Here is a 16,298-nt window from a genome sequence, read left to right on the forward strand (position 1 = left end):
ATGATGATGATGATTTGTGTGGGTTTATTTTACATTCTACAACTATGCTAACGCATTATTGTTTTGGATTTTTTTTTTAGGATTCTCAAAGTATATCACCATATCACCTGCATTATTTCCTCATTACTTATTATAATTCCTTTCATTTCTTTTTTTTTTCTTTTCTTATTGCTAAACCAATATTTTTAGTACAACTTGAATAATAATGGTAATAATGGTCATCTTTGTTTCACTCCAATCTTACTGGCAAAATGTCTAACTTTTCTCTATTATAAATAATGCTTGCTGTAGATTTTAGATAAATACTGCTTATTATTTTAAGGAAAGCTCCCTTCATTTCTAGGCTTTAAAATGTTTTTAATAGGAATGGGTGCTATATTTTGTCAAAATATTTTTTGACATCTATTGAGATTACCATATGAGCTCTACGAGTTTTCTTATTGATATGGTTGATTATGATAAAAGTTTTCTTGATATTGACATACAGTATCCTTTATCAAGTTGCATTTTCCTTCCTTTTCTCTTTTTAATAAAATCAATTTTTAATTTTGCTTTATTTGAGATGAGAATTGCTACCAATGTTTTTTTTTTTTTATACTTCAGCTGAAGCATAATAAATTCTGTTATTTTTTACTATTAATGTGGCTCTCTGTGTAAAATGTGTGTGTTGTAAACAAAATATTATAAGATTTTGTTTTTTAATCCAATCTGCTATTTGCTTTCATTTTAAGGGAGAATTCATCCCATTCACATTCACAGTTATCATTAGCAGCTCTGTATTTCCCTTCATCTTATTTTCTCCCCTGTGTATATATATGTGTGTGTTCTCTCTTTCCAACCTGTCATTAGAAGTTTTTTTTTTTTTTAACCACCACTTACTAACTTATCTTCTATTTGCATCAGAAGATGCAAATCTGTAAGAAGAACTTATAGCCCAGAGTGCAGACCATAAAAGTAGTGACCAAACCACCTTCTAGACAATAATGCCTTAGAAATTTATCTATCCCAGAAATAGTTCTCACAATAATAGCACAAAACTCTAAAGCTTGAGGGCCCAATTTTAACTTAAAGTTGAAAAATGAAATAATAGACTGGACAAATGAATAAACCAGAATGACAAAAAGAAACCTGACCAAAGAAAGTTCCATTGGTGACAGGGAAGCTCTAAATACAAACTCAGAAGGCAACTAACCCAAAGCAGTTTTATGCCAAACCTCAATGAAAAAAGAAGTAATATTCAACATGGCAAATTGAGGTTTTATAAAATAGCTAAAATGTCTCCAATCCCAACAAAAAAAATAGGTTTTGATTTTATTTAATATTGAATACATACTCCCTGACCTGGTTTCAACTTAAATTTTATGCATGCTTTGTTACTATTTTTTAAATGTTATTTGTTCTATGTTTAAACAAACAAAGTGCTTAATTTTTCCATTGTTTTCATCGTACTCTTTACTCTTAGTATGTGCTTGCCCAGGTCACCAAATAGTTCTTGAAAATAATCCTTTTCTTTCTCTTCGGTTGTTTAAAATTTTCTCCCAATAATTCTAAAATAAAGCATTATCTCCTCCACAAACACATTTTCTTTTATATCCAGTTACAAATTATCTCTCTCTATTAATGAGCAAAAAGTATGAACAGTTTTGACAGGAAGATAACCAAGATATTTATAGACACAAGCAAAAATTGCTCTACAATACTAATAATTACAGAATTAAAACCCTGAGTAGCTACTTCACTGCAATCAAATTGAAAGAAACAACTTCTGAGCTCATTCCAATATAAACTTGTTGTTCTATCTTGTTTCAAAGCTTTGGAACAAAATTTCCCCTTTCATAGGTAGTCCTTGTTGTATTCCTTTTCCTTGCCTCTTTTTGTGTTCTCTTCCCTGCATTAGATTGTGAGCTCCTTAAAGGGGATTATCTTTCATTTTCATTAATCCTATCCCAAGAGATTAACACAATATTCAAAATTTATAATTTTGTTGTTGTTGTTATCCAGTTCTTCATGACTCCATTATGAAGTTTCAGGTTGTTTGAGGACTTTTTTCCACAAAGAAATAGGAGTGATTTGCCACTTCTTACTCATCTTCTATTTCAGAAGAGGAAATTCACATAAATGAGGTTATGTGACTTGTCCACGAGTACATATCTAGTAAATTGTTTGTGGCATGACATACATTAGACCAGGGGTCCTCAAACTTTTAAAATAGGAGGTCAGTTCACTGTCCCTCAGACTGCTGGAGGGCCGGACTATAGTAAAAACAAAAACTATGAACAAATTCCTATGCACACTGCATATATCTTATTTTGAAGTGAAAAAGCAGAACGGAAACAAAATACAATATTTAAAATGAAGTAAATTTAAATCAACAAACTTACTAGTATTTCAATGGGAACTATGGGCCTGCTTTTGGCTAATGAGATGGTCAATTTCTGGTTCCATATTTGTCACTGCTAGTCATAACAAGTGATGCAAGCGTGCGTCCATTAGTCTTGATCTGGTTGGAGATTTCAAATGTTTCATTCTAGAAAAAGTCTGTTCACAGACACAAGTGCTGCCAAAGATGGTTGCCATTTTGAGTGTATGGTTCCTGAGATGAGGATATATCTCAGAGGGGAGAGATGCATAGAAATTATGAAGGCTGCTTGACTTGAATGCCTCTTTCCAGAGAGTCACAATTCTGCAATTCATCCAGTTCCATTTGGTAAATGGTATCCACATTTTCAATGTCAATAGAAAATGGGTTACAGAAAAGCTGTATGTCCTGTTCATGGAGATGAAGCTCTTTAAATCTAAATTGGAACTACTTTTGCAATTTTTCCAGTGAATCCACACATGTTTTGTTTGGGAATGAAATCAGTGTTTTTATCACTAACAGATTTTGAGTTGTGGGGAGATGGCAGAAGTTTTCCTGCTTCACTTGTTTGATGAGGAGGCCTAATTTTACTTCAAATGCTTTGACATGTGATTGCATATCACAGATGAGCTTCTCCTTTCCTAGAGGTTGCATATTGAAATTGTTGATTAGCTCTGTTACATCTATCAAAAGGCAAGGTGCCATTTCCATTCTGCATCATTGAGTTCTGGTACTTCTTTGTTTTTTGAAAGTAGAAAAGTTGTAATCTGTGGAAATAAGTCATAGAAACGTTTCAAAACTCTCCCTCAACTCAGCCAATGGAATTCTGTGTGACATAAAACATCTTCATACTCAACATTTACTTCAGACAGAAATTCCTGAAATTGTCTGTGGTTTAGTGCACTAGATGTAATGAAGTTAACATGAGATACCACAATTTTCATAACAGAGCACTTGTTGGTGGATGAGGCAGTATATAGCTATTGGATGAGAATGGTTATGTTTGTCTATCTCTTGTTTAATACGAGCAATTACTCCTTTTTTAGACCCCACCATGCTAGGAGCATCATCAGTTGTCACACTGGCTAGTTTAGCCCAGTCCAGCTCCAAACCATTCATACTTTGGCAAATCTTTTCATAGATATCCTCTCCTTAGTTGTTCCTTTGATGCTTTTTAGTGCAGCAAGCTCTTCTATGACTTCAAAATAATCATCCATCCCATGAATACAAATTAGAAGTTGTGCAGAAACATGAATATTATTGCTTTCATTGAGTGCCAAGGGAAAATATGAAATTTTTTTATACAGTTTTGCAAATGCTGATGCAGATTGTCTCCCATTTCTTCAATCCTCCGTGTAATTGTAGGTCCTGAAAGAATCACTGTACTAAATAAATTGGCTTTCTCTGGACACATCTCTTTGGCAACAGAAAGAAGGCATTCTTTAACAAATTCTCTCTCCATGAATGATATGCCAATGTGTGCTATTAGCTTAGCAACTTGAAAACTAGCTCACAGTGATGAAATATTTAGCTGCTTCTGCTTCACAAAAATATTTTTCTGAGTTGTCACTGTATTTTTCAGTTTTAATATTTTATCTTTTCTCACTTCTCCAACCAAACAATCATATTTGTTTTTATGTTGAATTTCATAGTGTTGACACAAATTATATTCTTTGAACACAGATACTATATTCCAGCATATCAGACATACAGCTCTTTCCTTGTACTGCATGAATAAGTAATCATAAGTCCACTGTTCTTTGAATATCCTTTTCTTTTTCTTGACATCATTATTTCCTAGGGATTCCAGGTTGCTATTAGTAAAATACATACATATACATATGTGTGTGTGTGTGTGTGTGTGTGTGTGTGTGTGTGTGTGTGTATATATATATATATATATATATATACATATATATATATATACACACACACACATATATATTCAGTGCAACAAAAACAATATACCAGCAATAACTTTGCCCACACAGAGACATACAGACTGCAATGCCCAACTTCCTCCAAGCTGTCTCTGCACTGTGATGACTCCATTTCCCGCACTCTCTCTCTTGCTCTTTGTGCTCCTGCTTCCAACTTTCACTGCTGTAGTGAATTCCCCCTGCAGTGGTCATGACATGCACAGCATACACTGTACATCCCCTGCACCTGTCTGTTGTGGTGGCTGCTGTTACTTTACAAAGCCATGGGCTGTTAGTTCTCCATCTTCTGCATCTCTCTCCCTTCCCCATACCACACACCCCAGCCTGGGAACTCAACTCACTTCAGTATCGCCTCACACTCTGTCTCTGCCACCTCAGCCCCATGCTGGAAGTGTGTGTTGCTAATGCAAGTTTAGGTCCAATGTCATTTCCAATCTGATTTTGCCATAACCTGGCTGGCTGCATAAACATCCTCAGTGGGCCGCATCTGGCCTGTGGGCCATAGTTTGAAGACCCCCGCATTAGACACTTACTAAATATTTGTGGGATTTAATAAAAAAAAAAAAGAAAAATGACAAATTTTGAAGAAGCTATTGGTAAACAGGGTCACTAATGCAATGTTGATAGAACTGTGAAATCTTTCAACCATTGTAAAAACTATTTTGAATTATATTCCAAAAGCATTTAAACTACATTCCTTTTGATTTAGTGATATTGCTATTTGGTCTATACTGCAAGACAATCAAAGAAAAAGGAAAAATATCCACATGCACAAAAAAAAAAAACAACTATTTATATAACACTTTTTGCATTAGTAAACTAAGGAAATATTCACTAATTGGGTAATGGGAATTATAATAAATGCAGTGCTTTTAAGCTTTAAGATATAATTAAAGGATTGGTTTCAGAAAAAGGATTAGATAAAAATGAATATTTCTATGAACAGATAATAATAGATTATGAATGAACAAAATAAGGAGAATAATTTTGCAACAACAGTATTTCAAGGAGACTCAATCCTGAAACAATTATTAACTCTGATGAGTACAATGACTAACCATAATGAAATATGCTAACTACTTTCAAATAGAGACATGATGGAGTTAACATGAAGATGAAAGCCAACTCATTAATTGGGAAAAGGATTCTTTTTCACTATTGATTTGGCTTAGATCCTTTTATATCTTAGAAATTAGATGCTAAGCAATTTGTTTTTCTTTTCAAAATTTCAGTAGTGTTTTATTTTTCCAACTTACACGTCAAAGTTTTTAGCATGCATTTTTACAAGACTGTGAGTTCCAAATGTTTCTCCGTCCCTTCCTCTTCTGAAGATGTTAGGTAGTTTGATTTATTTTATATTTGCACTTATACATGAAACATATTTCCATATTGGTCACAGTTTTGAAAGAAGAACTAGAATAAAAAGGGGTGGAGAAACAAGAAAGAATTATGTAAGTGAAAAAAATATGCAGAGAAATGCTCTGAATTGTGAATCTATCAGTTCTTCATCTGATTATGGATAGCATTCATGACTCCTTTGTACTTGTTGGGATCATTGTGGTGCTGAGAAGAGCTTAGGTAATAACAAATATTTATTACACAATCTTGCTAATACTGTGTCTGATGTTTTTGTGATTCTGTTCATTTTATTTTGCAACAGTTCTTGCCAGTCTTTTCAGATTTTTCTAAAATATACTTGTTTATTAGTTCTTATTGCTCAATATTATCCCACTGCATTCACAACTTGTTCAGTCATTCCTCAATTGATGGGCATCCCTGCAGTTTCCAATATTTTGCTGCCACGAGAAGGTCTATTTTAAATATTTTTGCATATGTATGTCCTTTTCCCATTTTTATAATCTCTTTGAGATACAAACCTAACTGTGCTATTCTTAGGTCAAAGGATATACAAAGTTTGATTGTTTGTTGGACAGAGTTCCAAATTGCTTTTCAGAATGTTTGAATCAGTTCGCTAATAAGCAGTTGAAAGTGTTGAATTCCATTTTGAAGCAAGAATTTGTTGCCATCTTTTCCTTGTACTGGATCTGAGGTGAGATGCTAATAAAATCTTTTTTTTTTTACCCTTCTAGAATAGTATATTCTCTGAATCCTACTGTTTTAGATAATTGAATAAGCTATTGAAAACTGAAGTGATTCACTAAGGACATAGATAAAAAAATATCAGAACAGACTAGGACCCCATTCTTCCTAATTCTAAAAATCTATGGCACTTGACTTAAAATAATTAATGCATAAATATAATCTCCCTTACTCTTTCACAAATACATTATGGTAAATTATCTTATACTAAATACTATAAAAGTGTAAGCAACACATGGTGTCTTGAAAAGACATTATTTATAAACATCTAATATAAAATGCATAATAGGAATAATAAAATAATTTTATAATTGTAATAAATAATTACAACATATATGCATCAATAGATATATAATTGAAACATATAGTAATTATAAGTAAATACCTATTATGAAGGCTTATCATCATCATCATCATTATCATTACTATGATCACCATCAATCAAAAAATTCTGCCATTTAATCTAGCATTTGATTCTTACCAGTTGTGTAACCTATCCCCCATAAGTCTCATTTTCCTAATCATAAAATGAAGATAACAGGGTTGTGGTAGGGATCATATGGGAAAATGTTTGTATATATGTATGTGTATATATAAGTATATATATATTAAATATGTTTAATATAATTTAATATAATACTTAATAATACTTAAATATATTTAAGTATATATATACATACACACTTTTTTTTTTTATATCTTATCTCCCAAATTCATTTTTAGTCTTACTTATTTTTTTTTAAAAGAACAGACAGCATTCACCTTTCTTTGCTCATGATTCTTGTATATTCTATGTTAAAGAGAATGGTATCAATTTTTTCTAAGTCACTAACTGCATTTAAAGTGAGACCAACCTCCCACTGTCCACATCTGCTTTTAATTCATGAGCAGTTGGAGGAAATCAGGCATTGCTTGTGAATTCTTTGTGCATCTTCCTATGTTATTTGATCTGGGAAGCCATTATGCAAACTAAGAGCATCCAAAGATAGGTATTCCACTTAATGTACAGCAGGGATTCCGCTTTTTGTCATTTTTTAGCAAATTGCATCATTAAGTTACATATGTTGGGTTGTTGGACTACCATGATTGCATGAGTAAAGCAAAATGTTCATAAACTTCATGAACCAGTAGTCTAATTTGCCAAATTTCAAATTATCATATAATAATGGTACTCTATATCATAAAACAACTAAAAGTAGATTGTTTTAAAGCATATCTGGGTTATAGCATAATATATTTAAATTTGGAACTGTCCTTGAATGACCATCTTATGAAACTGCTTTATATTACAGAAGAGAAATTGAAGCCTAAGAAGTTATGTGACTTATCTAAGGACTGAAGAATATACATTGTTAAAAGGAGTTTCCTCAGTAAAAAATTCTTCCAATGATATTATCTGAGCTTAGATCCTCTAACTCCAAATCTAACATGCTTTCCACCACACCATGCTATCACCACCACTCATTATACACATAGCCTTGGCTCAGAGAATGAGTTGTATGAGGCTCTCAATCGATTATTAGAGATTGGTTACTCATTGCTCCATGACTGCCTGAGGGAAAGACAAAATTTCCAAAAGTAATTAAGAAAGACATCCGATTCTTCTTTTTTCAGTATTTGAGAGAAATGCCTCATGATATAATTTCTTCATTTTACTGAAGGGAAAGATTACCTGTGGAGGATGGGTATGTTTCAAGTTGACACTTAATGCAGTCTATTTTCTCTCACCTCTCACGTTACTACTGGATTAACTTCACATATCAGCTCAGCGTAACTTCTGACAGAAATGTAAATCAGTGGATTAAATGAAATCAGACATTTTAAAGTAATAGATGTCCAGTGTCCTGAATAAGGAATAATTACATGCAAAGACCATCCTATTTTAGCAATCAGAAGATGAGAAAATAGTAAAAGGGAATCAAATTGCATGGGATTTTCAAATCTTAGTACAGAGATAAGAAGACTAAAATTAGAGTTATAATTAATAAGTTAATGTGAATCTGATAAAATACAATTGGATCTATAAAACACATATTATTTACTTTGCACTACAGTTTGGAATTACTAAAACAAAAATGGAAATAGAATCTGCAATCAAAGACTCAAATTTATCTTTGAGAAGCTGCTGGGAAAACGTCAATTTGGTTTGTAGTTTCTTTACTTATGGCTCTTATATCCCCTTCTTATTTTCATGTAAGTTTGCACACAGCTTCTAGTAATATCATGTGGCTTCTGCCATTGCCTGTAGAGTTAGGTAAAGTCATTTAAAATTAAATGAAAAAAAGACATGTATATTAAAACTATAAATCTTTAGTTATTGATATCGTAAGTCATAAAATCATTACTTAAGCCAAATGTTCATTTATTTGTTTATTTCTGAAGTTACTTCAAAAATATTTTTAAGTTAAAATTAAATATCTGGATTCAACAGAAAATTACTATTGGCACTTTGCATTTTATTTTTTTTCTTTGTCATTTTGAATTTTAATAGTATATTAAACCCTTAATCATAAAGAATTTTATTAAAAAAGGCTTTCCACTGATTAAATAATGAAAGGCCATATGGTACAATTAAAATATATATGACCTTTGATTCAGAAACATTTCGGTCCAATTATGCCTCAGTTTGATCCCAAGGAATTACATTATTATTATTATTATTATTATTTGTTGGTGTTGTTCTTGATCACCATCACCATGATCATCATCATTATATTTGTCTTCTCAAATTATCTCCCTAGGCTATTAGTAGAAAAAAGTTATGTTTACCTTCTTTAATGGAGTATGAAGGAATTCACAATATTACAAAAATCTCAGGCCTGGAAGTACTTCCCACCATAAAAATAAACAAATTTAAAAATCCCCAAGTATTCTTCAGGTGTATTTTTCTTGAGGTTTTAGGCCTTACAGTATTTTGATGACAGGAACAAATCCTTCCTGCCTTTTAAAATTATTTTTACTTTATTTTTATACTAGCATTTTATTTTTCAAAATACATTCACAGACAGTTTTCAATGTTTACCCTTTCAAAACCTCAAGTTTCATATTGTAGAGGTGAATTAGAAAAGTTATTTATGCATATGTTTTGAGAAACAATTGGGAAGTGATGTCATTAAAAATCTGAGTCAGTGATCTGAAACTCCTTCAAAAAAGAAATTTGAGAAGCATTTAAATTTGACATTGTAACTATCATTTTAATAACTGGAAAAGTGTTTTAATAAGATTACATTTCTACTAGAATTAAAGAAGTGTTGTTTGAAGACTAACGGCATCATAGAATGTTGAATTTCTGAAGTTATTTACTGGTTGTGTTGTTTGAGAGGACACAGTTGTTTAGAGTGAATTTCCTCTGTCAAATGACCAACTAGTCTCTCTAATTTTCTAATTTTCTAATTCTCCATTAGATGATAACTTCCTCCTGCTTAAAATATTCAGTAGCACCCAATGCTTCTAAATAAAGTAAAACAACTATTCTTTAGCTTGGCTTGCCATTATTTTGCACCAATCTTTCTTTGCTAATGTTTTTCACAAAAGTTTCATCCATACTGAAATATCCCATGCCTTTTCCATCCTCCAATTTTTATTCTTTACTGTTTTGTCTCCAAATGTCTTCTACTACAGTCTTCATGCATGAAAAAAAAAAAAAAAACTAAACTCCAAATCTATGTAAATTAATACATTATTTTCATCAATTTAAAACTCATGTCTTAAGTTAGCTATTAAAGATTTGTGCAGTCCATGCCCACACCTCCAAGTTAGAAGGTAATCATGTGTTCCTCAATTTCTTATTCATACAATATTTTATTTTAATTAAAGTGTTTTATTGTCAAAATATATGCATAGATAACTTTTGACATTCACCTGTACAAAACCCTGTGTTCTAATTTTTTTCCCTCCTTTCCCCATTTCACTCCTGTAGATGGTAAATGATCCAATATTTGGTAAACATGTACAATTCCTCTGTGCAAATTTCCACAAATATCATGCTGCATAAGAAATATCAGCTCAAAAAGAAAAAAAAATGAGGAAAAAAGGCAAGAAAAAAAATAAGAAGAGTGAAAATATCATGTTGTGGTTCACATTTATTTCCCACTATCCTATCTCTTGAGTACAGATGACACTCTTCATCACAAGACCACTGGAATTGGATTGAATCACATCCTTGTTGAGAATCATGTCCACCAGAATTGATCATTGTATAATCTTGCTATTGCCATATTTTATGATTTTCTGGTTCTGCTCATTTCACTAAACCATCAGATCATGTATCCGAATGCCTATTTGAAATCATCCTGATGATCATTTCTTTAGTGCTATATTTTTTAATAGGATATAGGATGAAATAAGAATTTCTATAACATAGTATAATATATATATATATATATATAAACTTTTTATTGACAGAACCCATGCCAGGGTAATTTTTTTTGCAACATTATCCCTTGCATTCCCTTCTGTTCCGATTTTTCCCCTCCCTCCCTCCACCCCCTCCCTAGATGGCAAGCAGTCCTATATATGTTAAATATGTTGCTGTATATCCTAGATACAATATATGTTTGCAGAACCAAACAGTTCTCTTGTTGCACAGGGAGAACTGGATTCAGAAGGTAAAAATAACCCAGGAAGAAAAACAAAAATGCAAATAGTTTAAATTCATTTCCCAGTGTTCTTTCTTTGGGTGTACCTGCTTCTGTCCATCATTTATCAATTGAAACTCGTTAGGTCTCTTTGTCAAAGAAATCCACTTCCATCATAATACATCCTCATACAGTATCATTGTTGAAGTGTATAATGATCTCCTGGTTCTGCTTATTTCACTTAGCATCAGTTCATGTAAGTCTCTCCAAGCCTCTCTGTATTCATCCTGCTGGTCATTTCTTACAGAACAATAATATACCATAACATTCATATACCAAAATTTACCCAGCCATTCTCCAATTGATGGCCCTCCATTCAATTTCCAGTTTCTAGCCACTACAAATAGTGCTGCCACAAACATTTTGGCACATACAGGTCCCTTTCCCTTCTTTAGCATTTCTTTGGGGTATAAGCCCAGTAGTAACACTGCTGGATCAAAGGGTATGCACAGTTTGATTATTTTTTGGGTATAATTCCAGATTGCTCTCCAGAATGGTTGGATTCATTCAAAACTCCACCAACAATGTTTCAGTGTCCCAGTTTTCCCACATCCTCTCCAACATTCATTGTCGTGATCTAGTTCAAATGGATCTGAATCAGTCCCTGTTCGGTCGCCAAAATGTGGTGAACTTTTTCTTCTCAAAACGCAGCCAGGTGATAAAAGTTCAGATCTTTTATTATCTCCAATATAGCCCAGTTAGCTTAGAGGCCTATTTCTCTGCTTGGTTCCAAGAGCTCTCTCCGAATGTCACCAAATCCAAAGGTCTGGTCCTTCAGCCTCTGCCTCTGCTTTTGCTTTCTTCAGCCTCCAGCCAGCTCCACTCTTCACTCGGTGAAATCTCAACTTGTAGCGTCTTCCTCTCAAGAACTTCTTTGACTGGCCCATTGGCCTATTTATGCTCCTTCCAGAGAGAGGGATTATGGGTAGTTCTACTTAGTACCTTGTTTCAGGTTCTGCCCAAAACATCTTCTTGTAAGATTAGATCAACTCTAATTAGTTAGCAGTTAGTAAGGATTCCAACAATTCATCATTATTTTTTCCTGTCATTTTAGCTAATCTGACAGGTGTGTAGTGGTATCTCAGAGTTGTCTTAATTTGCATTTCTCTGATCAATAATGATTTGGAACACTCTTTCATATGAGTGGTAATAGTTTCAATTTCGTCCTCTGAAAATTGTCTGTTCATATCCTTTGACCATTTATCAATTGGAGAATGGCTTGATTTCTTATAAATTTGAGTCAGTTCTCTATATATTTTGGAAATGAGGCCTTTATCAGAACCTTTAACTGTGAAGATGTTTTCCCAGTTTGTTGCTTCTCTTCTAATCTTGTTTGCATTAGTTTTGTTTGTACAAAGGCTTTTTAATTTGATATAATCAAAATTTTCTATTTTGTGATCAGTAATGGTCTCTAGTTCATCTTTGGTCACAAATTTCTTTCTCCTCCACAAGTCTGAGAGATAAACTATCCTATGTTCCTCTAATTTATTTATGATCTCGTTCTTTATGCTTAGGTCAGGGACCCATTTTGATCTTATCTTGGTATATGGTGTTAAGTGTGGGTCCATGCCTAATTTCTGCCATACTAATTTCCAGTTATCCCAGCAGTTTTTATCAAATAATGAATTCTTATCCCAAAAGTTAGGATCTTTGGGTTTGTCAAACACTAGATAGCTATAGTTGACTATTCTATCTTTTGAACCTAATCTTTTCCACTGATCAACTAATCTATTTCTTAGCCAATACCAAATGGTTTTGGTGACTGCTGCTTTATAATTTAATTTTAAATCAGGTACAGTTAGGCCACCTTCATTTGATTTTTTAAAAATTAATTCCCTTGAGATTCTCGACTTTTTATTGTTCCACATGAATTTTGTTGTTATTTTTTCTAAATCATTAAAATATTTTCTTGGAAGTCTGAATGCTATAACACTAAATAAATAGATTAGTTTAGGGAATATTGTCATCTTTATTATATTCGATCGGCCTATCCAAGAGCACTTAATATTTTTCCAATTATTTAAGTCTGACTTTATTTGCGTGGAAAATTTTTTGTAATTTTGCTCATATGATTCCTGACTTTCCTTTAGTAGATAGATTCCCAAATAGTTTATGCTATCAACAGTTATTTTGAATGGAATTTCTCTTTGTATCTCTTGCTGTTGGATTTTGTTGGTGATGTATAAAAATGCTAAGGATTTATGGGGATTTATTTTGTATCTTGCTACTTTGCTAAAGTTATGAATTATTTCTAATAGCTTTTTAGTAGAATCTCTGGGGTTCTCTAGGTATACAATCATATCATCTGCAAAGAGTGATAGTTTGGTTTCCTCATTGCCTACTCTAATTCCTTTAATATCTTTCTCGACGCTTATTGCAGAGGTTAGTGTTGCTAATACAATATTGAATAATAATGGTGATTGTGGGCAACCTTGCTTCACTCCTGATCTTACGGGGAAAGGTTCCAATATTTCCCCATTGCATATGATGCTTACTGAGAGTTTTAAATATATGCTCCTGACTATTTTAAGGAAAAGTCCATTTATTCCTATGCTCTCAAATGTTTTTATTAGGAATGGATGTTGTATTTTATCAAATGCTTTTTCTGCATCTATTGAGATGATCATGTTTTTGTTTGATTGGTTATTGATATAATCAATTATGCTTATAGTTTTCTTACTACTGAGCCAGCCCTGCATTTCTGGTATAAATCCTACTTGATCATAGTGTATTATCCTGGGAATGATTTTCTGTAATCTTTTTGGTAATATTATATTTAAGATTTTAGCATCAATATTCATTAAGGAGATTGGTCTATAATTTTCTTTCTCTGTTTTCAGCCTACCTGGTTTAGGTATCAGTACCATGTCTGTGTCATAAAAGGAGTTTGGTAGGACTCCTTCAATCCCTATTTTTTTCAAATAGTTTATTTAGCATTGGAGTTAATTGTTCTTTAAATGTTTGGTAGAATTCACACGTAAATCCATCTGGTCCTTCGGATTTTTTCTTAGGGAGTTGGTTAATTGCTTGTTCTATTTCTTTTTCTGAGATGGGACTGTTTAGGATATTTACTTCTTCCTCTGTTAGTTTGGGCAAGCTATATTTTTGGAGGTATTCTTCTATTTCATTTAAGTTGTTGAATTTATTGGCATAAAGTTGGGCAAAGTAACTCCTAATTATTGCTCTAATTTCCTCTTTGTTAGTGGTGAGTTCTCCCTTTTTATTTTTAAGACTAACAATTTGATTTTCTTCTTTCCTTTTTTTAATCAGATTTAATAAGGGTTTGTCTATTTTGTTGGTTTTTTCATAGAACCAACTCTTAGTTTTATTAATTAATTCAATAGTTTTTACTTTCAATTTTATTGATCTCTCCTTTTATTTTTAGAATTTCAAGTTTAATGTTTGAATGGGAGTTTTTAATTTGTTCCTTTTCTAGCATTTTTAGTTGCAAGCCCAATTCATTGACCTTCTCTTTCTCTATTTTATGCAAATAGGCCTCTAGAGATATGAAATTTCCCCTTATTACCGCTTTGGCTGCATCCCATACATTTTGGTATAATGTCTCATTATTATCGTTTTCTTGGGTGAAGTTTTTAATTATGTCCATGATTTGCTGTTTCACCCAATCATTCTTTAGTATGAGATTATTTAGTTTCCAATTATTTTTTGGTCTATTTCCCCCTGGCTTTTTGTTGAATGTAATTTTCATTGCATCATGGTCTGAAAAGGATGCATTTACTATTTCTGCCTTACTGCCTTTGAGTTAGAAGTTTTTATGTCCTAATCTATGGTCAATTTTTGCATAGGTTCCATGAACTGCTGAAAAGAAAGTGTACTCCTTTCTGTCTCCATTACGTTTTCTCCATAGATCCATCATCTTATTTTTCTAGTATTCTATTTACCTCTTTGACTTCTTTCTTATTTATTTTGTGGTTTGATTTATCTAATTCTGAGAGTGCAAAGTTGAGATCTCCCACTATTATAGTTTTACTGTCTATTTCTTCTTGCAGCTCTCTTAATTTCTCTTTTAAGAATTTAGATGCTACACCACTTGGTGCATATATGTTTAATATTGATATTGCTTCATTATCTATGCTACCCTTTAGCAAGATATAGTGCCCTTCCTTATCTCTTTTAGTTAGATCAATTTTTGCTTTAGCTTGATCTGAGATCAGGATGGCTACCCCTGCTTTTTTGACTTCACCTGAAGCATAGTAGATTTTGCTCCAACCTTTTACTTTTAACCTGCATGTATCTCCCCGCTTCAGGTGTATTTCCTGTAAACAGCATATTGCAGGATTCTGGCTTTTAATCCATTCTACTAACCACTTCCTTTTTATGGGGGAGTTTACTCCATTCACATTTATGGTTAAAATGACCAATTCTATATTACTTGCCATCTTATTAACCCCTGTTTATGCTTTTCTCCCTTCTTTCCCCCTTCCCCTCCTTCCCAGTATTAAGCTTGTGAGCACCACTTGCTTCTCACAGCCCTCCCTTTTTAGTATCCCTCCCCCCTGCCTTAGAGTTCCTCCACCTATCTTACCCTTTTCCCTCACAGTTTCCATATTCCCTTCCACTTAGCTTATTCCTTCCCTTTTCACTTTTCCCTTCTCACTTTTCAATAAGGTGGGAGAAGTTTCACCATAAATTGAATATGTCTCAAATTTTTCTCTTAAAGCCAATTCTGAAGGCAGTAAAATACCCACTATATTCATCCCCCTACATTGTTTCTCTCAGAATAATAGGTTTCCTTTGCCTCTTCATAAGATGTAGTACCCCCACTTTGCCCTTTTTCTGGTACAATGTCCTTTCCACAATTAGTGTCTAGAATAAGGTATACATTCATTCTTTATACATCTTTATAGCAGAAATATAGTTCCCAAGATTTATTTTTACCTTCTTAGGTTTCTCTTGAGTTCTATATTTGTAAATCAAACTTTTTGTTAAGTTCTGGTTTTTTCATCAAAAATAGGTGAAATTCCCTTATTTCGTTGAATGTCCATCTTCTTCGTTGGAAAAAATGCTGATTCTGGCTGGTTAATTTATTTTTGGTTGCATACCAAGTTCCTTAGCCTTTTGGAATATCATATTCCAGGCCCTTCAATCCTTTAATGTGGATGCTGCTAGATCCTGGGTGATCCTTATTGTGGCTCCTTGATACTTGAATTGGGTTTTTCTAGCTGCTTGCAGTATTTTTTCCTTCATCTGAGGGTTCTGACATTTGGCCACTATATTTCTTGGTGTTTTGATTTTAGGATC

Source organism: Antechinus flavipes, chromosome 4, assembly GCF_016432865.1.
Source record: "Antechinus flavipes isolate AdamAnt ecotype Samford, QLD, Australia chromosome 4, AdamAnt_v2, whole genome shotgun sequence".
NCBI classification, from domain to species: domain Eukaryota; kingdom Metazoa; phylum Chordata; class Mammalia; order Dasyuromorphia; family Dasyuridae; genus Antechinus; species Antechinus flavipes.